The 24,575-nt window shown below is 39.0% G+C and overlaps 1 pseudogene; it reads right to left on the minus strand.

Moving 5' to 3' along the window:
- Nucleotides 1-865: 865 nt before the first annotated feature.
- LOC101441800 (F-box/WD repeat-containing protein 2-like) lies at nucleotides 866-24,262 on the minus strand (annotated as a pseudogene).
- Between the last annotated feature and the right edge of the window lie 313 nt (nucleotides 24,263-24,575).

The following is a 24,575-nucleotide window of genomic DNA, read 5'->3' on the forward strand; positions in this document are numbered from 1 at the left end:
TCCCTTATTTTACTAGTTTATTCTTCCTCCAATGCATGGGATTGGTTTGATCTGACACTACATGGGCCAATTGGTAAAATTAAATGAATGGTAAAGAAGACAGAATGCTCTTGTTTCTTTTTTGCTAATTTCTAGCTGTGCGGTCTTGGGTGTGTCTCCCAGTTGCTTCATCTCTTCAACGAGAAAAATTAACTTTTAAAAATATTTTACTAATCTGAAAATAGGATTTTGATCTATTCTGATTTGATTCTAGAAAAAGTAACATGAAAGTACTGTGAAAAGATATAGATTAAGAAATTAACAAAACACTTTTTCTCCAGAAATGTATTTTTAAATCCCTACAATAAGGGATATGTCATTATTGAAACAAGGCAGAAAATACAACTGAAAGAACAACAACAACAAATAGAGGAGACAGATAACACTTTTAACCAATCTAAATCATCAGGATTTATACTCTTTTACCCTGAAACTGAATTTATGTTTGATCCTATGGTTGATGCCAACTGGATTTCTTTTCAGATGATTCCACCTGTGGTGGATTGAATTGTGTACCCCAGTTTGGATATGTTCTTTGTCTTCTTTCCCCTTCTTGGGAGCTGAGCTGTCTGGAAGTGAGGTCCCAGAGCACAGGGCTTCATGGAGGGTTTAACTGAATATCCCTTTGTTAAAGAGGATATTCTTCTTGTACCCAAAAGAGGTATTCAGTAAAATACTGACCAGTCCCCATTGTCATGTTTTAATCATTAGATGAAGACTTTGGCTCATGCAGTCAGCTTCTAGGGAGGTTGCACTCAAAACCCATAGTCCAGGCAACCAAAGTTAGTCAGTGGCTCATGGTGACTAACCATGGTGGTTCATGGCATCAGCTGTGCTCCTTCTACAACACCAGGTGGATATTGTGGTCAAGCATGCTGGTGGCAAAGACCAAGCCCATATTATTGTGCCCAACCAGCCCATTCAGCCATGATATTTCACTGTTAGGAAACTTGAGCCTCTGTTTTATTTCCTGAACTCTGGAGACCAGCAGCTAATCAGGCTTTCTGCCTGCAAGTCCATGATATACAGGTAATGGTTGTCAAACAGCAGAGCAAAGATATCTCCAAAGCCAAGCAAGGCCAAGTTTTCTATTTCAGGAGTCTTGATGGTCCTGAGAATATCAAAATGGGCAAAGTCCCACTGGTAGAGACCTAGTGCCAAACTACAGATGACGTATTTGCCATCAAAATGAAGTCTTGGCTGCAGGCAGATATATTTATCCTCAGAGACAGACAATATCTCTAAGCACTTGTAGTTGATTTCTCTCCCAATTGATCAAATTTTGATCTCATCTTTGTCTGCACTTGAGGATATAGTCTCCAGGGCTGTGCAAGACAGCCTTCTACAAAACCACTGTGGTGACCCATTCTGTGTGCTCAGTATGTGTGTTTAGGCATGTCTCAGCAGATAAAGCCCACACTTTTACAGTGAAGTTTGCAGAACCACTCACCAAGATATCAAGTTCGTTATCATAGTCCACAGTAAACATGCTGCACAAGTGTGGGTCTGGATGTCATAAACGTACTGTCCTGTGCACACATCCCACTGCTTTGCAGACACGTCATCTGACTCTGTACAGAGAAGTCCATCTTAATAGTAAAATGCATATCCTCTGACTCTGTGTTCAATTAATGAAAAGGTCTCAAATGCTTCATGGTCCCCAGTTACTTCATTCTCAAAATAGCCTTCAAATAAACCTTCCAGTACACAGCATCTTGAACAGAATCATTTACCTGCCAGCCCCAATTTTTACATGCAGCCTGCCATACCTCTGTACCAAGCACTTATCACCTTATTCCACTGTTTAGAGTGAAGGCAGCATATGAGTAAAGTCCAAGGATCAAGCCATTTTAACAAATAAAAATTGAACTCCAGAGGAAGGAGTTTAAGGAATTCCCTCTTCAGAGAGTCTCCAGGTTATTGGAAAGATGCCTGAGCTGGACTACACTGTAGGGTGGCACCGTGTGGGAGAGCGGCGACAGCAAGGGTCGGTTCGTCTCCAGGTGCCGGTGCGAGTCGGACCCGGGTGGCGGGAACTGGCATTAAGGCCCTCCGCTTGGGGTTCGGGCATACTGCCCGCCCCTCTGCCCAGCTGCACCCGCTTCCCCCTTGGTGGCCTAACCCCGCCTCTCCCCCGAGGGCCACCGCCGCGCCATGACAGCCCCGCCTCGCTGCCGCGAGAACCCTGGCTACCCCGTCTTCTGCCCGCAACCAGTGATGCACCCCTGCATGAACCTATCAGCCGTCTGCCGCCCCCCGGCCACGCCCCTTGCCCTTCCCCCATCTTCGCCCTATATTAACCGCTGTACTTCCTGAATAAATCAGACTTGCGCACAGATCCTGGTCTCCTCGGTAGTCTTCCTACCGCACGTCCTCCACACCTTGCCGGCCCCGGAGCGCCTTCTCGGAAGCCCCCTCCGTGTGTTGCAGCCCTCCGCCCAAGCCCACACCGCCCCTGCAGCGGCCCTCCGGGCAAGCCCACACTGCGACACTACACCACTCAGACTAATTAGGTGATCCAGAGTTTCATTTTTTCTGTTTTCAGGTATACCCACAATTATGGCACAGTTCCTCACATTAGTATGGCACTTTTTACTCCAAAAACCACCTGTCCACACTTCAGCATCTTTCAGACTTAAGGCAGACCTGGGGCATCATTAACTCATTTCACAGATAAGGAAACTGAGATACTAAGAGGCAGAAACTCTGAGAATCAATTTGCCCATCTCTAAAATGAACCCCAGATCCCTTCAACACACTAGTCAATCCCCAGCTCCCTGCTCCCAGAAGCAAGTTCTGAGCTTCACTGCCTGAGCGAGCACCCTGGGGCTGGAACCACGTGCTGGCCTAATACCAACTGGGCAGCGGCCTGGTGGGCTCCTCAGTGGTGGTGCCTGGACCTGCAGCCACTGCTTGGGGTCTACCCCATTGCTATTTTGAATTAGATATTAAAAAAGTATGCAACATAAACTGAATCAGGTTCCCTTTCTATTTCAGAGAGATTAATTGCTCTGTGCATAGCTGGATGTATAATCTATTCAATAGCTTTCTGAGAGCATGCTTTCTGTCATGCAGACACAAAAGGCAGTGGAAAAGTTTCCAGAGCTGGAGAGAAGAAAAGACCAAACACGTCCGGACAGAAAAAAGAAGACATGGGAACAAAGGCTTGACAACCTGTCCAGAGACAAAAAGGAGACACTTGGAAACATTAAAATTACTGATTCTAGTTTGTTCTAGAGGCCCTGCTAAATCCCAATATTCAGGACTCCATGTATGCTGAGGTGTAGATAAAAGACGGTGATTTTTAGACATTTGAAAACTTTCTTTTTTATGTGTCCCTTAAGAGTATCCCTCTCCTTTTCCTTCCTTTTCCTCACTTTCTAAAGTAGATTTTGAGTTTTCCAGCTTAGTTCCTTGGCTTTGTGCTACTGATTCTGGGAATAGATAGATAAGGCTGAAATGTTACAAAGACAAGAATTTTACTTTGTATTTGGAAGGGGATTAGAAACAGATAGGACTACAATAATACTGGGAGATAAAAGGAGGAAAGGAGAAATGGGGAAGCTCTACATAGAGAGGCTTTCAGGACAGAGTTTGGTTTGGAGTTGATTTTGAAGATGTTGAGATCTAGCCTTATATGAGAGCTACTGAGACAGGATTGAACATGGGGCTTTTTATGAAATAGTTTTGTCCGTTATAAATGTGATCTTTTTAAAACTGAGAGATTTAGGTAAAGATGTGAATAATTTTTATCAAGAGTTAATTTTTATTGCTAAACCATATTTGTTAATGTGCCAGGAAAGTCCAACATGACATTCTAGACTGTATTCACAGCATTCTTCTAGAAATTTCTGCTTTTTTCTTGAACTAGTTCAAGTCATGTTTTATTAAGTCCAACCAGAAGAATCCTATCTGATACATGTTCTGTCAGTGCCAGAGTCATCTACCTGGCTTGGTAAACAAATAACACTTCATAGAGATGAAAGAAAGGGAGAATATTACATAGATTTATTGATGATATATTGTTATCATGGTAGTGGTAGAGCATAGCAGTCTACTTTTTTTTCCAATATGGCATTCTGAATCATCTTTTCCCTGTCTGAAAAATGGAACTTTGTGATTCATCTCTTTTTAGGTCAAGGGACTTTCTTGGGAATGTTGTGGCAATAAGGTCATCCTTTTGAGAAACATTCCAGGAGTTTTGGAAGAAGTGTGTTCAAAGCTTTATAGCCAGAAAGAAGTTTCACTTGTTGCCTGAATGCCTGGCATGGCATTTTTCTCAGAAATATCCAACAAGATACCTTCTAAGAGCTATAAGGCTGCTAGAGTCTAAACTGTTTATTGGAGTTTTGGAATTTTCTAAACAAAACTGAACATTGTGATAAATATAGGTTTGGAGTCTTCAGCACAACTGGTTAATTATGTTCCCAGTAGCTCTCCTGTTAGATGAACAATTTGAAGGTGGAAAGTAGGCTTCGCTTTCATAAGACTGAAAATTATTTTTCTTTCCCTGATCTCTCTGCGGTCAGATTGAAAACTTAGAACATATCCTATAACCTCTTATAAGCCTAAATGAGTGAGGCATAAAACATCCCATGCCTTTGGCCGCTATTCCAGATAGATGAACTGTCCCAATCACAAATATTACTTCAGCTGGCCACTTCTGGAATTTTGGATTTGGCATCCATGGTCAATGTACCCATGACCCATCTTACAACAAAGTAAATCCATTGGCTTTGAAGGGTAGACTAAGTGATGTCAGCTTTGCAAATGTGGTCCCCTTTGTCTTAGTCCTCCTTAAACTTTAAAGTGTTTCCTGACCAAAGATCCTCTCTGGAAATGTTAGGTCTAAAAAGCATGAGCCTTTTCTCGCTTTAGAAAGGTTTGTAATGAATACAAAATATAGGTTTTGAATTCTGCATAGATTCACTATACTCAGCAACCATTATAAAAACACTTATCTCCGGAGCAAATTATATGTGGATACCATACTGGCTGAGTCAAATATCCTTGTGTGGCAGATATGGAATCTCTGGTAAATACAGTAAGCATGATGACTCAGGCTAGAACTGAAATACTTAGCACCTTCTGTGCACAAAATACTGCATTGTGTCCTAGGTAGGCTGCAAAGACCATATGATCCAGTTAGGGAGCATCAATCCACTTCAAGATTTATACATGCTACTTGAGAGTGTAATCCGTTGTTTATTTAGCACAGGATTGGATTGCTCTCTGACAGCTTCGTGAAAGTGGTCAGTTAGAGGAGTGTATGGACAGAGGCTCCACAAAATGAGGGTCTTTGCAATGATTGTCTTCATCAGATATCCTTCAAGGCATTTTGTGAGAGCAACACAGAAACTTTTGGAATGCTCTGCTTTAGTTAAATCAAGGTATGAATAGATTATATCCTCTTAGTTTATACTCATTTATTTTCCTTATTTTAAATAAGAGTAAAAATTGGCAAGCATACAATTTAGGGAGATACTTACAATGTTGTTTTTAATCTTTCCCTTTCAATTTGCTTATAAATAACTAGGCAAACTGTGGAGCTCTTTCCTTTAGAAATGCTGATACCCTGAGGGCTTAGGTAGTTTCAGGCTTTTGCAGAGAGCTGTATTACTTGGGTGTCTTTGAACTGAGTACCGTTATTAAAATGATTGTAACATCTTGGTAAGTTGGCACTAAAAACTGGTGCAGCCTGAGAGATTGTTTCTCAAATTCACATGCACATAAATGTGTCCGTATAAAGATGTCAGTAGGTTGTGGTTACAGCAGATGAAAGCTGAACAGTTTTCTCTCTCCTTATGTAGCTTTAGTATGGTTTGATACTGTTCTTAGAAAAAAAAATAGAAAGAAAAAAACTCTGCTTTTAAAGTGATACTTGGCAAAGTAACAAAATTCTCGAAATATAATATTCCTTTTGAATTAAAAAAAAAGACAATTTTCATAAATAACAGGGTACTTAAAGACAATTCAAAACTCTATCTCTTCTTGGTAGGATTTTAAGAACTTGCATTCTCCTAAGTAGAGAGTGTCATTTTACACTGGAAACGATGTGTTTTTTCCATAGAAAGCCAAGGAATGGTATCTTAGGAATAGTCTTATTATTTCCAACACTTCCTACACACCAGGACAAAAATACCATTAGTATAGTGTTCCAAACTCAATTCTCATCCTTCCACTTTTTTATATAGCTACAAAAGGGAGAAAAAAGGTATGTGAAAGTGTTCACATCCAGCCCACTTGAGTGTGCAAGCAGTTCTGATGCCCTCCTCCAGGGGTCTGCATCCTTATGCATTCACAAATCCTTGGCTAACTGCCTCTCCTGGGCACATGGACTTGTTATTGATCCTTTTGCTCTCTTTTCCTACCTCTGACTCTTTCTCCATCCTCTCCCTATCTCTCGCTTCCTTTTCTGTTCTCATTTTTTTTGATGTCTCAGTCTACGTTTTCCCTTCTGGTCAATGTTTCTGCCTTATGGTCTCCCCAAATGTGTTTTTGTCTCTTTTTAAAACTTTTCCTAAGCTGTTTGTTATATTCAGTTAGTTCCTTGATTTCCTTGTAATAAACCACCATTTCTCTACCTAATAAAAGTTAAGGGTTTGCTTTCTTCTGGAAGGGTTTTGCAATATCAACAACAGTCCTCCAAACTGTCAGCATAATCCCTGTTATTCAGTATTGTACTTGTCAGTATAATATTCCTATTTTTATGGCACGTGCATCTTTTGTCCTAATTTTTGATAAGGCAATGAGCCTATCTTTCTCAGATATATGCTAATTTCTAATTCATTACTGTATGCACAGTGAACAGTCACTAATGCCACTAAAATGCCATAAGTGGTCACAATTTTGTGAAATGTGAAATTAAGAGGTGGATCCTATGAATACAGAAGAGTTTATCTTTAGGTGATGTGTGCTGACACATCACTTTTATTTGTTCATGAATTTGATTAAAATAATCATTCCTTTCAGTGTCATTATACTTTTAGCATTTTAAAATAATACTAAAACAATATTTCTAAATATTTTATTTGCTTCTCAAAATCTTTTTCTAGATCAGTGCTCCTCAGATTGTAATCAGTATACAAATCACTTAGAGATCTTATTAAAACACATATACCTGGTCCCAGCCCCTCATATTCTGAATTGATATGTCTTGGTGGGACCCATGAATTTAAAATTTCAGTCAGTTCCCAATAGAACCATTGCTATTGGTCTGAGGGCCACAATATGAGTAGAACTGACCTAAACAGCTGCATACCATCATAACTAACTTTTCTTGAGTGAGGTACTAGCTTTATGTTTCAGGTATAGTACTATGCATGTATTGCTAATGGAGGAATATTGACTCTGAGTTTAATGTATGGCTAATGAAAGTGACTTCAGAATGTGCAGGGCTAGAAATAGACTTGGGAGACAAAGAAAGCCCTGCCAATCCTGGAAGTCTTGTTTATTACTCCTTTGTATTGCTTTAAGTTTCATTAAGAGCCTCCAATGTGAAAAGGTCAAATTGTCCAAGTTGATAAACACCCAATGGAACCAAAGGTAGATGCCCCCTCTTTTGATGATCAAGGAACCAAATTCATTAAAAAGGAAAGACAAAGCAAAGCTCTTTACTGAAGACATCATAATAAAATGAAAGCTGCCTCAATGTCAGTCCTTTCTTGACTAACTTGAGTATAGGAGTTGGTTTATGCCTGTGGAACTAAATGGTAATGAGAAAATAAGGATTTTAAGCTTCAGAATGCCGAATAAGGGTGTATAATCTGAATGAAGAAGCAGTAATTTTGAGACTATAAGTGTTTGATCAGTATACTATATCTGCTATCACTTTATCAGCATTTTTTTCTGATCTTTGGTGTGGTTTTTAATTGATTGGCACAATTCAATGCAGCTTATGGTAATATATTCATTGTTCTTACTTTATAAAAAGAGGAACTGAAACTGAGAAAGTTTAAGTGAATTCCCCAAGGTCAGAAAGGTAATAGTTGACAGATTTTTTTAAACTAGAAATTCTAACTTTCCAACTAAGTTCAACATTTTTTACTTTATGCCAAGCCTCTCATTGAATCCCATGCAGGTAAAGTCATGGTCATAGACTCTAATCTTATACCCTTTATTGGCATAAAATGATATTTTGAATACTCTCAACAATAAAATATGCATGTTTTCTTGTCATTTAATGATGTAATGATTTGGAGCTATATGTACCCCAGAAAAACATGCTCTTAAATTTAATCCATTCCTGTGGGTATGGGCTCATATTAAGTAGAACCTTTTGAAGAGGCTATGTCAGTTATGATGTGACCCACCTCATTCAGCATGGGTTTTAATCCTGTTACTAAAGTCCTTATAAATGGAATAAATTCAGAGAGAAACAGAAAACCATGGAAGTAAGAAGCTGAAATCAGTGAAACTAAAGAAGAGAAGGGAGAGACCAGCAGATACTGTATGTGTCTTGTCATGTGCCAAGGATCACTGGCAGCCAGTCTTTAGGAAGAAAGCATCACCTTGGTGATGCCTTAATTTGGACATTTTCCCATTTTCCTGACCTAAACACTATAATCAAGTAAATTCCCCTTGTTTCATGCTATTTTCTGGGGCAGCCAACAAAACTAAAACAAATGCTTAGAGAGTAAAATGAAATCATAGTGTCTTCCTATTAATCCTGATTGACATTCTTTATTATTTATTTATTTATTTATTTAAATTTTTTTTTTGAAGTACTAGTACTGGGGATTGAATCTGGGGACCTCATAATTTGGAATCCAGCGCTCAACCACTGAATCATATGGGCTTCCCTGAATTGTTTTTTTTGGTTGTTGTTGTTTATTTGTTTGTTGTTTATTTTTTTGTTTTTAGGAAGTACTGGGACCCAAACCGGGGACCTCCCATGTGGGAAGCAGGTGCTCAACCACTTGAGCCACATTTGCTCCCATGATATTCTTTTATATCCACTTCTATTAAGCATAAAAAAAGCTGGTGTGACAGTTAGGCTAATGTGTCAACTCAGCCAAGTAATTGTGCCCAGTTGTTTGGTCAAGCAAGCACTGGGCTAATTGTAATACAAGGACATTTAGTCACCGTTGAGTTTACTGCACAGATATAGCTACATCAACCAGGGAGGTTGCCTTCAGCAATGAGCAAAGCTTTATCCAATCATTTGAATGTCTTAAAAGGGAAAGTGATTTCAGCATTCACAGAGAATTTCCCAGCTTGTCTTTGGACCGCCAGCCTCTCCTGGAAACTCAACAAGGACTTTCACTGGATTTTCATCAGAGTCCTGGTTTGCTGCTTGCCTGCAGTACCTGGACAAGTGCATCCCCACGGTCATGTAAGAGACTTGTGTAAAATCTCATACTATCGACAGATATGCCCTGTTGATTCTGTTTCCCTAGAGGGCCCTGACTAATAGAGTTGGCTTTAACTTAGGGTAATTGGTAAAAATTGGGTTAATCTTTTTGAGTAGAGATTGTGTGGCTCTATGCTGACATGCAATGGCAGACTTTATTAATTTTATGAAGTTAAATCACATTTTGTCATTAAAGAATTCCTTTCTCTTCCATCTGTTTCCCATCTCTGTCTCTATTTCTTCAAACCTCAATTTTTGTTGTTCACTTGGTTGTTAGAGAATGTTGGGAACAAACATGTGCTATGAAACATATTTCACTGTTGTATGATGCTAAAATCAGTGCATTTTAAAAAATTTAATTCCTATGTGAGGCATTTCACAGATTACCTATTAGTTTTTATTTTCCTTTGGAGAAATTTTTTTAAAGGCTGATCTTGTCTCTGTTAACTATTTACTGCAGAGAGAAATCACAGATAGCATGTGGTAGCAAAAAAATAAACTTTTTAAGTTAGGATATGACTCAAGTCTCAGGATGTAGATGTTCTGCTCTGACTGTGTCATCTAATATAGCAGTACAATTCTGGCAGTTATTTATATACTCTTTTTCCCTAGGGGAATTGTAAAAGGTAGATAGTAGATCCAAGTCTGTAGCATAATATCAAAACTTAATGTCCCAATGACCTTGAAATTGGCATACACTGCTGAAAGAACCTTGATTTGGTTCAAATTTCTACCTTTTTCTTCTTGGCTAAGGAAAGTCCCTATCTTTCATTCCTGTGAGAAATCTTAATTGACTGAAGATAATCATAGTGCTTCTAATCCGTTTATCATTGATGCTTTGGGGGTAGGTACATGTAACTCAGCTCTGACTGGTGAATCATGAGAAAGAATTGATGAGGCATCTTTGGGAAATGATAAACTCACTTATAAAAAGGAGAAACTGGAAGAGATAGCCCTTTTCTGCCTCTGAATGATGATGATCTTGATGTGAAGTCTGGGTCTGCGATAGCCATCTTATGATCATGAGGAAATAAGCATGAGGGCAAGCACAGAAAAACACTGAAACATTGAGGAAAACAAAGTAGAGGTATTTAAAGAAAGCTAGTCTTTGGTGAAACCATTGATGCACATAATCAACAACTTCCTCAAACTTCCCAAACTTATGATCTTCCCATTACATGACATAATGTATTTCAATTTTGTGTACACTAATATGATTCTGGGTTTTCTGTTACACACTGATGAAGCATCCCAATTAACACAGGGCAAGTATTAGTAAGGACAATGCTAGGCTATGCTGTAGTAACAAATAAACTACTGTATCTTAGACACTGCATATACTTAAGGCTTTTATCTTGCTCATCCAAGTTCATACAGGCCTGGCTCATAGGCAGCACTTCTCCATCTTGTAGTTATGCCATCTCTAACACATGGCCCTCAAGGTTGGTTTATAAAACAAGAGAGAGTTGGAAGGTTAGGTAAGAAATTATTAAGGGCTAGGTCTTAAAAATATTGTGATGATTAGGGCAATGTGTAAACTTGGCTAGGTAATGGTGACCAGTTGCTTTGTCAAGCAAGCACTGAGTTAATTTTAACACAAGGGCATTTCATGACTTTAACCATCAGTGAGTTGACTGCATATATGGCTGATAACATTTATGATCAAGTGAGGAGATTGCCATCAGCAATGAGTGACCTCTCATTCAATCATTTGAAGGTCTTAAAAGGAGAGGTGATTTCAGGAGTCAGAGAGAGAATTCCCATCTCTACTTCAGACAGCTAGTGTCTCCTGGGGATCTTATTGTGCATTTTCATCAGAGTCCCTGGGCTGCAGCCTGCCCTACAGAATTTGGACTCGTGCTTTCTTATGGGTGTGAGAGACAATTTTATAAAATCTCATACTGTTTACAGATATCTCCTGTAGATTCTGTTCCCCTAGAGAACCCTGATTAATACAGCTGATACTGGGAGTGGTTCTTGAGAAACAGAATCTAAAAAATGGGATTTCTGAATTGGTTCTGGGATTTTTGGATTTGTCTCTGTACTCTGATTAGATTCAGAGACATTATTGTCTGTGTTTCCAATAATCAAAAGACCTCTGACAGTCCATAGCATGATTTGGCAATAGAAATATGCAAAATATCACCACCGTAGTCACCACATGACTACTTCCATGCTTATAAGAATAAGGATCTGGGTAAGAGTGTTTTTAACACCTTAACAGAGTTTTGTGGAGTTAAAAGGTACACTGATGTTGGCTGGCTATTCCTAAATACACTGGATAAAGTTACAAAAGAAAGGGATGAGATGAAGACTTCAAATTTACAACTTAAATGTTGCATGTATGATGTGAAACTTTCTATGTGTGCCTTGAAAGAAAATCTTGTTTCCTATAATCACAGACTTGAGATCTCTGAAAACCAGACTCAGTCATGTGATTAGCAGAGTTACAAGGGAAACTAAAACCTCAACCTTGTAGGTTGTTGTCTGCTGTTAAAGTGAGAGCATTTGTTGGTAAGGAGTGGAATCCTGAGGATTGAGATGGAGGGATATCGATTGATAATGATTTCAGTGGAGACTTTGAAACACTAAATACTGCACAGGTTTTGCCAGATAAATCTGTAATGGTCTGCCCTGAGGAGATAGCCGCCTGACTTCCTCCCTGCCCTGAGGAGACCACCTAACCTCCAGCCTGTGCCAAAGAATCTGTCATTCAACCCCCACCTGAAGAAATTAATCCTGCCTCGACAGATGAAACTGCAATGTGATGCCCTGAGGTAATTGACTGGCAAGACACTTCTAATGCTTCTCCTTATCTACCCCCACCTCTCTTTTCTTCCAAGCCTACAACTAAAGTCACAACAAGACCCCAAAGATGAAATAAAAAGTGTATCCATGAAGAAGCATGCTATACTCCAAAATAACTGCATGAGTTTTCCAATTTATATAGACAGAAATCAGGAGAATATATATGGGAAGGGATATCCAGATGGGATAAAGGTGGAAAGAATATACAGTTGAATCAGATGGAATTTATTGATACAGGGCCACTAAATAGAGATTCTGGATTTAATGTTATAGCTTGAGGGGCTATAAAGGGCTCTAACAATGTCCTTGGGTGGCTGGCTGAAGTAGGAACCAAAAGATGGCCTAGAATGTCTGAGGGCAAGATACCTGATTTACCCTCATATACTGTAGATGAGGGGATCCAAAGAGATTGGGATGTTAGAGTGGATTTGCCATTTACGAACTGCCCACCAACCCCAGGAATGTCCAGAGTACACACCTTTCACTAGGACTGTTAAGAATAAATTTGCATAAATTTGCGAGATTAACTCCATCGTCCCTGAAGAGCAACTTGGTTGCTTTTCTCTGTAGGTCAGATATTACCATGGGAAATGCTTTTACAGAAATAGGATCCTTAAAAACTATAGGGATGATTGGTTCCCAGGCTAACGAAAGCCAAATGGCAGCACTTAATCACCAAAGACAAGGTGTGCATGGCTACTGCAATGAAAAGTAGATTCAAAGCTGCATTCAAACTCTCTGAGTTGCATAGACCTTTGATGTTGGCTAATAGATCATGGAATACTTAGAAGTAAAATAGATGGGCAGTCTACTAAATTCCTACTTGATCTAGATAAGCAGAAGAGATCTAGGTTGAGTGAACAAAAGCTTAATTTGAATTACAGAAACAGAGTCATGGCACCTTAATCAATTTCCAGACTTGAGACAATTTACAGACCCAGAGGCACTTGAATGAGGAGAAGGCCAGGTCCCCTTAGGGAAGGGTCTTGTTAAACTGCCAAAGCTTTATACTGTTAGTATTTCTCCAAGCTTTCTCCAAAGAGATCTATGGCCTTTTACCAGGATAACAGTGCATTGGGGAAAAGGAAATGATGAATCATTTCAGGGATTATTAGACACTGACTCAGAAGTGACATTAATTCCAAGAGACCCAAATGTCACTGTGGTCTACAAGTCAGAGTAGGGGCTTATGGAAGCCAGCTTGTCAAAAGAGTTTTAGCTCAGGTTCATCTCAGTGGGTCCAGTGGGTCCCGGGACCCATTCTGTGGTTATTTCCCCAGTTCCAGAATGCATAATTGGAATAGACATACTCAGCAACTGGCAGAATCCTCACATATTCATAATCCTTACCTATTATGGTAGGAAAGATCAAGTGGAAACTACTAGAACTGCCCTTACATAACACAATAGTAAATCACAAGCAATACCAGAATCCTGTGGGGATTGCTGATATTAGTGCCACCATCAAGGAACTGAAGGATGCAGGGGTGATGATTCCCACCACATCCCCATTCATCTTTCTTATCTGATCTATTCAGAAGAAAAATGGATCTTGGAGGATACTGTGGATTATCATAAATTTAACCAGGTGGTAACTCCAATTGCAACTGCTGTTCCAGATGTGGCATTATTGCTTGAGCATATCAATACATTCTCTGGTACCTAGTATGAAGCTATTCATCTGGCAAGTGCTTTTTTTCTCTCAATTGCTGTTAGCAAGGACCACCAGAAACAGTTTGCTTTCAGCTGGCAAGCCAGCAATATACCTTCACTATCCTACCTCAGGAGTATATCAATTCCCCTCCCATAAGCCATAATATTGTCCACAGGGACATTGATAGTCTCTCCCTCCCATAAGACACTGTATTGATAATATCATGCTTATTGGGCCTAATGAATAAGAAATAGCAACTACTGTAGACTTATTGGTATGGCATTTGTGTGAGGAAGGATGGGAGATAAAGCCAACAAAAACACAGAGGTCTTCCTTGGTAAAATTTCTAGATGTCCAATGGGGTGGGGCATGTTGAGATATCCTTTCTAAAGTGAAGGATAAGCTGTCAAATTTGTCCCTCCTATGACCAAAAAAGAGGCACATCACTTAGTTGGTTTTTTTTTCCTTCAGATTTTGGAGGCAACATATTCCTCATGTGAGCATGCTACTCCAGCTGTTTACTAAGTGACCAGAAAAGTGACCAGTTTTGAGTGGAGACCAGAACAAGAGGAAGCTCTGTGACAGGTCCAGGCAGCTATGCAAGCTGCACTGCCAGTTGGGTCATATGATAGAGCAGATCCAGTGATACTAGTGGTACTGGAAGTATAAGGGGCAAATGCAGATGCCATCTGGAGCATTTGGCAGGGCCCAATAGGAGAATCACAATGCTAATCCTCAGGAATTGGGAGAAAGCTCTGCTTTCCTCTACTCAGATAACTACTCTCCTCTTGAGAAATAGCTTTTGGACTGCTACAGGCCTTAGAAGAAACTGAACCCTTAACCCTGGGCCAAGTTACCATGAGACCTAAGTTACCTATCACGAGTTGGGTATTGTTTGACCCACCAAGTCATAAATCTGGCATGCACAACAGCCACTCCATCTTAAAATGGAAGTAGTATATATGATATATGGCTCAATCAGGTCCTGAAGGCACAAAAATGTTAGATGAAGAAGTGATCCAAATGCCCACAGCCACCACTCCTGCCACATTAACCTCTTTTCCAGCCCACAGCTATGATTTCTTTGGGTGTTCTTTACAATCAGTTGACTGAGGAAGTAAAAACTCGGGCCTACTTTACAGATGGTTCTGCAAGATATGCTGTTACCACCCAACCGTGGACAGCAGCAGCAGAACTGCAGCCCCTTTTTGGGAAGTCTTTTAAGGGCAATGGAGAAGAGAAATCCCCCCAGTGGGCAGAACATCCATTGAACTGGAAGTTAAGACTGCCACCTGGTCACTTTGGGTTCCTCTTGCCTCTGAATCAGCAGGCAACAAAAGGAATCATTGTACTGACGGGGGTGATTGATTTTAACTATAAAGGGCAAATAGGACTGCAAACACACAATTGAGGTAAGAAAGAGTCTGCCTGGAATACAGGAGATCCCCTAAGGTGTCTCTTAGTCCTACCATATCTCTAAGTACTACTCAATCCAGGCAGGATTAACAATGGCCCAGAATCTTTAGGAATGTAAGTTTGGGTTTTCCCACCAGGCAAAGAACCATAGCCAGCTGAGGTGCTTGCTGAGGGTAAAGGGAACATGGAATGGGTAGTGGAAGAAGTTAGTGATAAATATGAACTTTGACCACTTGACCAGTTACAGAAATGAGGACTGTAATGGTTATGAATATTTCTTACTTGTTTTGTTATGATTACATTTGTTTATATACATGAAATGAATATCTTTGTTTTCTTCCCTATCTTTCCCCTTTATCATATGGCATAAACTATATTAGCTTCATGTAGTGTTTAAGGATGTCAATATTAAGAGTGAATATTACCCAAGAACTTACACCCTATTCTGGAAGGATTTAGTGCATTTCTAGTTGTATGCAGGACAGTTTTGCTAGGTGAAAAATATATATATTTACGTTTGTCATTGTTTTTATTTAGATATTAAGAATAGTTTAAGGTGGTGTGTATGATTGCCAACTAGAAAAGGGGTGGACTGTGATGGTTAGGATCATGTGTTAGCTTGGCCAGGTATGATGATCTATTGTTTTATCATGCAATTTTTTTTTTAGGTACTGGGAATGATCATTTGAGGAGATTGCCATCAGCAATGAGTGGCATGTCATCTAACCAGTTGAAGGCCTTAAAAGAGAAGTGATTTCAGTAAGAGAGAATTCCCATATCTACTTCAGCCAGTCAGTGTCTGCTGGGAAACTCATCGCACATCTTCCTCAGAGTCCGTGGCTTGCAGTCTGCCCTACAGAATTTGGATTTGTGCATCCCTATGATCATGTGAGACAACTCTATAAAATCTCATACTATTTGTAGATAACTCTTGTTGGTTTTATTTCCCTAGAGAACCCTGACTAATAGAGAGACCTACATTGCTTCTACTTGCATTCCATCGACCAGTATTCAGTCATAAATTCCAATGTAATTGCAAGAGAGGCTAAGAGATGTGGTTTTCCTGACTTCCCAGGAAGAAGAAATGATTAGCTAAACACAAAGTATTGTATCTAACATAGGAAGTAAGGCAAAATGTTAAATAGCTCAAAACAAGATAGAACAAAAAACAGGATAGCACTTAAAATTACCTACACACATTTAGAAATATAATCACAGATATACTTCTTTTTAGGGAATCTACTTCTACCACACATAGTGATACCCATCTGACTCTGATCTTTCTTCTTGTGAAGTGATAGTGCAGCTGTACTTTGATAGTCCTTAGAACTGATGTGTTACCCCGCTTAAGAGGTCTGGAACCTCTAGATTTTACAGGAATGATCAGTGTAGCTTCAATATTCAAACTGACAAAAGAGAGCTTTATAACTCAATGACAATATTACCATTTTTGAAACAAACTCCCTCCAGGCATCCCCAGGCATAGGTGTTGCCAAATGTCCCCTGGGGGCAGAGTGGCCCCCTTGAGAACCATGGGGTCAGGGACTTCCATTGATTTCCACGAGAGTTTGCAGTTTGTGACCATCTGACTTGGATGCTGCACACATTTAAATATACAAGTGGAGTGATGGACAGAGAGAGACAATAGGTATGTCACAGAAGCTGGGGGGTTATCCTGGCTGTACCATCATATCCTTCAGGAATTTATTCTGTTGTACAGTATGAGCTAGGGATCTAACTCAAATTCTTTATTTTATTTTTATGAACCCTATGACAATTTGGTTTAGCAGAAGAGAACTGGAGAAATAAAACAAAAAAAAAACAAAAAAAAACATAGTTTTTAAATGAGAAACCCAGATTGAAATTTTTAAAAAAATTGCTTGGACATTGCTGTAAACCAAATTAGTGATACTGGCAACTAAGTGAGAGTTGTCTCACAATACTGAGGGAAAAAAATTGGAATGGGAATACCAGTAACAAAATGAGAAACAAATGATTGGCACAGAAGCTCAGCTAGGCATAAAACAAGAATTAAAAAAAATAAGGAGCTGAAGGAGAAACAACAGTCAAAGTATAATAGAAGAAAAATGAACCCAACACCCCAATATTCACTTTTATACTGTTGATTGAATTACCACTGCAGGAAGTTGGGAGAGAAAGGGCATCAGAAAAGTTCTTCAGATTACTATCTACCAAGGATCTTCTAATTATTTTGATCTTGTTTCTATGAATTTGAAATAAAGTTTGCTAGAAATAAGTAGTTTTTAATTGTAGTATTATTAACCATAATCTACAAGTTATATCAGTTATATTTTCCCCATGTATCACCATATTCTTAATACCTTGTAGTAGAAACACTTTCCTATATTTATATTATTAACCACAATCTTCATCTACTGCCAAAATCACTGTTATACATTCCCTGTATTATCCTCCAACTGTCCTTCAAATAACATTAACCTCCCTATACTACCCATTTCAGCCACACTCACACCTGTAAATCAGCAGTGTTTGTTAAACTCATCATAATATTTTTTTAAAGATTTATTTTATTTATTATTTCCCCTTCACCACCCTCCCACCCCAATTGTCTGTTCTCTGTGTCCATTTGCTGTGTGTTCTTTTGTCTGCTTCTGTTGTTGTCAGTGGCACAGGAATCTGTGTTTTTTTGTTGCATCATCTTGCTGTGTCAGCTCTCCATTGTGGTGCCAGTGCTGGGCAGGTTGCACTTTCTTTCGTGCTGGGCGGCTCTCCTTATGGGACACACTCCTTGCACGTGGGGCTCCCCAATGCAGGGGACACCCCTTAGTGGCACCGCACTCCTTGCGTGCATCAGCACTGTGCGTGGGCCAGCTCCACACAGGTCAAGGAGGCCTGGGGTTTGAACTGTGGACCTCCCATGTGGTAGGCGGACGCCCTAACCACTGGGCCAAGTCCGCTTCCCTCATTATAATATTAAAATGTGCTACCATCAATTCCATCCATTATCACATATTTAAAATTGACCTTATTAAACATTCTTCTTACATCCTGCATCAGCTCCCCCTTCTCAACTCATTTTCCATTTCCTACCAATCTATACTCCATTAGTCTTCTTATTGTATTTAGTTCATATCAGTGAGACCATACAATATTCAGCCTTTTGTGTCTGGCTGATTTCACTCAACATAATGTACTCAGGGTTTCTCCAGGTTTCATGTGGTTCCACAATTCATTTCTTCCTAGAGCTGAATAATATTCCATTGTATGTACAAACCACAGTTTGTTTATATATTGATCAGTTGTCATATACTTAGGTTGTTTCCATCTTTTAGTAATTATGAATAATGCTGCCATGAACATTGGTGTGCAAATATCTGTTTGCAACCTTGCTTTCATTTCTTCTGAATATATTCCTAGTACTGACACTGCCAGATCATATGGCAGTTCTAAGCTCTATATTTAGCTTCCTGAGGAATGGCCACACCGTCTTTCACAGAGTCTGCACCATTTTAAACTCCCACCAACTATGAGGGAGTGTGCTTATTTCTCCACATCCTCTCCATCACTTGTAGTTTTCAGTTTGTTTGTTTTTAATAATAGCCATTCTCTATGGTGTGAAATAATATTTCATTGTAGTTTTGATCTGCACTATAATATAACAGTGAAGTTGAAAATCTTTTTATGGGCCTTTTGGCCATTTGTATTTTCTCTTTGGAAAAATGTCTATTCAAGTCTTTTGCCCATTTTTAACTTAGGTTGCTTGTTGCTCTGTCATTAAGTTGTGTGATCCCTTTATATAACACAGAAATCAAATGCTTGTCACATATTTGGTTTTCTGAAGATTTTTTACCATTAAGTTGGCTGTCTTCACCTTCTTAACAAAATTATTTGAAAACACGAAGGTGTTAAATTTTGAGGAAGTCCCTTTCAACTATTTTTAATTTCTGTGCTGTGTTTTGGATATAAGGTCCAAGAAACCACCACCTACCACAAGATCTTGAAGATGTTTTCCTACATTTTCTTCTAGGAGTGTTATGGATCTAGCTTTTATATTTAGTCCTTCACATATTTTGAGTTAATTTTTGTATATGGAATGAGATAGGAGTCTTCTTTCTTTCTTTTTGATACGTATATACAGTTTTCCCAGCATCATTTTTTTTAATAGACTGTTTTGACCCAGCTTAGTGGGTTTGACAGTCATAGATGTGAGGGTCTATTTCCAAACTCTCTATTCAGTTCCACTGGTCAATCTGTCTATCTCATGCCAGTACCATGATGTTTTCCCCACTTTTATGAGTAAAATACTGGTAAGTCAGGAAACGAGAGTTCTCCAGCTCTGTTCTTTTTAAAGATATTTTTCACTATTTGGGAGCCCTTAACCTTGCAGATAAATTTGATAATTGGCTTTGCTTTTCCAATTAAACAATTGGAATTTATAGGGATTGTATTAAATTAGTAGATCAATTTTCATAGAATTGACATCTAAATGATGTTTAGTCTTTCAACATATGAACAGAAAATTTCCACCCATTTATTTAGATAATTTTGTGGGTTTTTTTGAGCAATATTTTATAGTCTTCTGAGTACAGGCCCTATATGTCCTTGGTCAAGATTACTTCTAAACATTTGATTTTTTTAGTCATTATTATAAAGGGGAATTTTTTCTGACTTCCTTCACAGATTGTTCACTAATGATGTATAGAAACCTATTGATTTTTGCTTATTAATTTTGTATCCCACCACTTTACTTAAATTGTCTTTTAGTTCTAGTAGTTTTGTTGTGGATTTTTTTGACATTTTTCTAAGTATAGGTTCATATCATTAGTAAAGAGTGAAAGTTTTACCTTTTCTTTTCCTATTTCGGTGCTTATTATTTCTTTTTCTTGCTTGATTGCTCTAGCTGGAACTTCTAGCACAATATTAAATACCCATGGAGAGAGTGGGCATCCTTGTCTTGTCCCCGATCTTAGAAGGATAGCTTCAATCTTTTACAATTGAGTACAATGTTAGCTGTGAGTTTTGCATATATATAATCTTTCATATTGAGAAAGTTTCTTTCTGGTCCTATTTTAAGGAGTGTTTTTATCAAGAAAAGATGTTGTATTTTGCCAAATGTCTTTTCTGCATCTATTGAGATGATCAGGTGATTTTTCTTCTTCAATTTATAAATGTGGCATATTACACTGATTAATTTTCTTTTGTTGAATCACCCTTGCAATACCTGTTATAAGGCCCATTTGATTAGTTGTATTTTGTTGAGTTTTGCATCTATATTCATTAGAGCAATTGGTCTTTAATATTCTTTTTTCATAATAACTTTAGTTGGCTTTGGTGTTAGGGTGATGTTGGCTTCATAGAATGAATTTGATAGCATTCTTTCCTGTTCAAAGTTTTGGAAGAATTTTCTATCTAAGGGTTTATTATTTTTTTTGGTCTTCTCTAAGAGCCAATTTCTAAGTTCTGTTGATTTTCTCTATTGTTTTTTTTTTTAATTCACCATTTCATTCCTTTCTGTTCTAAACTTTATTATTTCTTTCCTTCTGCATGCTTTGGAATTGATTTGCTGTTCTTTTCCTAGTTCCTCCAGGTGTGCAGTTAAGTCTTTGATTTTAGCTCTTTCTTCTTTTTTAATGTAAGTATTGAGGTCTATAAATTATTGACTCACTGATTATTTTAGAATGTATTGTTTAATCTCCATATATTTACGAGTCTTCCTCTTTTCTGTCTATTATTAATTTCCAAATATATTCCACTATGATCAAAGTGCCTTGAATAATTTCAATGTTTTAAAATTTATTGAGATCTGGCTTATGTCCTAACATATGGTCTATCCTGGAGAAAGATCTATGAGCCCTTGAGAAGAATGTATGTCCTGCTGTTTTGGGGTGTAATGCACCATAAATGTCTGTTAGATCTAGTTCGTTTATCATATTTTTCAAACTCTCCGTTTCCTTATTTATCCTCTGTCCAGATGTTCTATCTAATGCTGAGAATGGTGTGCTGAAGCTTCCAACTATTATTGTAGTGATGTCTATTTCTCCTTTTAGTTTTGCCAGTAAATGTCTCATATATTTGGGACACCTATATATGGTTGTATTTTTTTGAAGATGTATACATCACAAAAAAACTGTTCATTAAAAAATATAAGAGGTTCCTGTATACCCCCCCACCCCACTCCTCCCACACCAACAACCTCCCTTATCATTGCAGCACCCTCCTCGCACTCAGTGAACACATTTTGGGGTACTGCCACACTACACAGATAATAGTTTACCCTGTAGTTTGCACTCTCACTCAGTACATTCAGTGGGTTATGGGAGGATATATAAAGTCCAGCATCTGACCTTGCAATATAATTAAGGCAACTGAAAATCCCAAATATGTCCCCACATCACATCTCTTCTACCCTCTCCCTGCCCTCAGCAACTACTATGGCCACTTTCTCCACCTCAGTGCTAAAATTTCTTCTATTACTCGTCATAATAGTTTTATAGTAGAATATCAGTAAGTTCACTCTAGTCCATATTTTATTCCTCCATTTCTGTGGGCCCTGGGATGGTGATGTCCACTCCACCTCTAGATCAAGAGGGGCCTTGGATTCCACATGGATGATGGATGCAATTCCTTTGCTTACAATTGTAGGCACTCTTGATTCCCTGCTGTGGTGGTTGACCATCTTCACCTCCCTGTTAAGGTGACCTGGATAACACCCATGACCCAGAGGGTAGGAGCTGCCACTCTGCTGAGGCTCAGGGCCCAGCTGGCACATGGACAGCCCAGAGAGTCAAGTCTCCTGAGTATGGACCATCCCTAGCACCAATCACAGGTTCAGTAAAAGTGACAGAAGAGGCACATGTAGAAAAGTCACATCTGAGTCCAGCTCCATCACACTCAGGAGGACAAATTCCAGAGTAGGGTCCTTTGACATGGCACAGAGCTCCAAATACATCTGCCATGATTATATACCCTGTGGATCTCCATAGCTTTCAGGAGAACCAGTACCTAAGGTTGTATCTATTTTGGCTTTTTCTGGGGTCCTGCTGAGGTGTGTGTAAACCCGACCCCTCTGATGAGGGGTTTGGAAAACTCTTAGCCATATAAACTCATTTGTCTTTGCCATTTCCCCTTTTTATTCAAGGTCAAAGAGCAGTTTTTAACACTTGATCCAACATGTAGGCTGAGATATTCTGCTGGTCTGGTCTGAGTTGACCCTCTTATTGGAGGTCTGTTTCTAGTTGCTTCTCCAGTTAGTGATTGGTAGTAATCCTTTGGTGCTAGGGAGGCTCATCCCCAAGAGTCATGTCCCACGCTGGGGGGAAGGTAATGCATTTACATACTGAGTTTGGCTTAGAGAGTGGCCACATTTGAGCAACATGGAGGCTCTCAAGAGGTAACTATTAGGCACCCTACAGCTCTAGACCTAGTTCATTTTTCAGGCACACAGGCTCCTAAGCATAGTCATCAGTATCAAGGGCTCATTATTGGACCATTCTTCCTTGTTGATCTTTACCGTTGCATTTGGGGGATTATTGTTCTTCTATTGGGGAATGTGAGAGAGCTCACTTGGGTGGGAACTCAGCACTCCCTCAGTTGACATTTGTAACTGTAACTACTATAAAAATACCCAACATACATCCTAACATATTTATGTTCCCTATATTCTTGCCCTGGAGAAGTCCCCCCACCCATGTGCCCCCCCCCCCCATCAATAACACCCACACCAGAGTTCCTCCCCTTCCATAGTTGAACTTCTCTGTGATCCAAAACTTCTTCAACAATGAATCCTAATATATTGCCAAATTCAATTAATAAGAAATTGAAATACAGTGATAGGTTTAAAGCTTAGAAATAGAATACATAGTAATTTAGAAATACTAAAAAACATAAAAATAAATTGGTGTATTAATAAAATGAAAAATATTATAAAGCTTTGTTTCTAATGTTTTGCCTTTCATCACTATAATAGGTGCTGCCCTGTATGTACAGAGGCAAGACACTTCCATTTCTTCCTCAGAGTCCACATTTTTTCTTTTTTTTTCTAATTTTTAATTTTGTCTTCAAAAAAGTTTTAGATCATAGTAATTCACATACACAGTATAGGGGACACCCAGGTATCCAACATCAAACCCTTTTCCCCTTTCCCCAGCAATGATCTCTTTACATGTTCATGCTATATTTGCTGCAGGTGATGTACAAATTTTGAAACATAGCTATCAAACATGGTTCCATTTTGGTTTATATTATTGTTTATAGTTTAGACTGTACAAATTTCTAAAGTTTTAGCTTCCTTATGATTTACATTATAGTTTACATTATAGTTTATAGACTTTTATACACTTTAGATGTAAGTTGACATGTCCATCATTGCATGATCTTGTGGAGCACTTCCATTGCACCCCAGTTCCCTGCTTCCATCCATGCTATACCTCTCTCCCCCACCCTTCAGGGCACACCGTGACACTCAATCTTCACTACTTGGGGAACCAGATTTACAGATACTGCAAAAATGCTGAGAGCTTGACATACTAACCTGCCCTAACTGATTGGGAGCCACCAACCCTCTCAAGAGAAACACTTCCCTCTCTTTGGGAACATCAGGTCACCCCAGGATGTGGGTATACCTTCACACTTATTGTATGGGTCTCCACCCAATGATATAATACACTATGACAAAATGATCAGTCACATAGTCCCTAGAAACTTGCCCCTGTACCAGATGCCCCACATTAAGCACGTTTAACACGTGATCCTTCCTTGTTATATTTTCTAAAGAGTTTTCTCAATAGTATAGTTTCAAACATATACCTGACATTCTCCCATATTCAAAGGTTCTCCCAGACCTCTCCCCAATTCCTTGGGTCATCTGACCCATCCTCCCAACCCTAGTCCCCCTCAAGCCCACAAAGCCCCACCCAAAGCTATCTCTATGCCCCCATCTTATCCTTCCCTGTACAAATACTTACCTCCATCTTGTCACAGACTTCACGCATGTAGGCATCAGCTTGCAACATTCCTCACTCCCCCAGATTCCTTTAAGCCTATTTTCCAGACTTTAGCTCTCTGAGACAGCTCTGTGTTTGTTTCATATCAGAGAAGCCATGTAGTATTTGTCCTTCAATGCCTGGCTTGCTTCACTCAACATAAGGTCCTCAAGATTCATCCATGTTATCAAATGTGTTTGTTCTATAGTCCTTCTTACACCTGTTGGATTCCACTGTATGTATATACCACATTTTATTTATCCATTCATCCATTGTTGTGCATTTGGGTTGATTCCAACTTTTGGCATTAGTGAATAATGCTGCTGTGAACATTAGTGTGCAT

This window comes from Dasypus novemcinctus, chromosome 10 (assembly GCF_030445035.2).
Source record: "Dasypus novemcinctus isolate mDasNov1 chromosome 10, mDasNov1.1.hap2, whole genome shotgun sequence".
Classification (NCBI taxonomy): domain Eukaryota; kingdom Metazoa; phylum Chordata; class Mammalia; order Cingulata; family Dasypodidae; genus Dasypus; species Dasypus novemcinctus.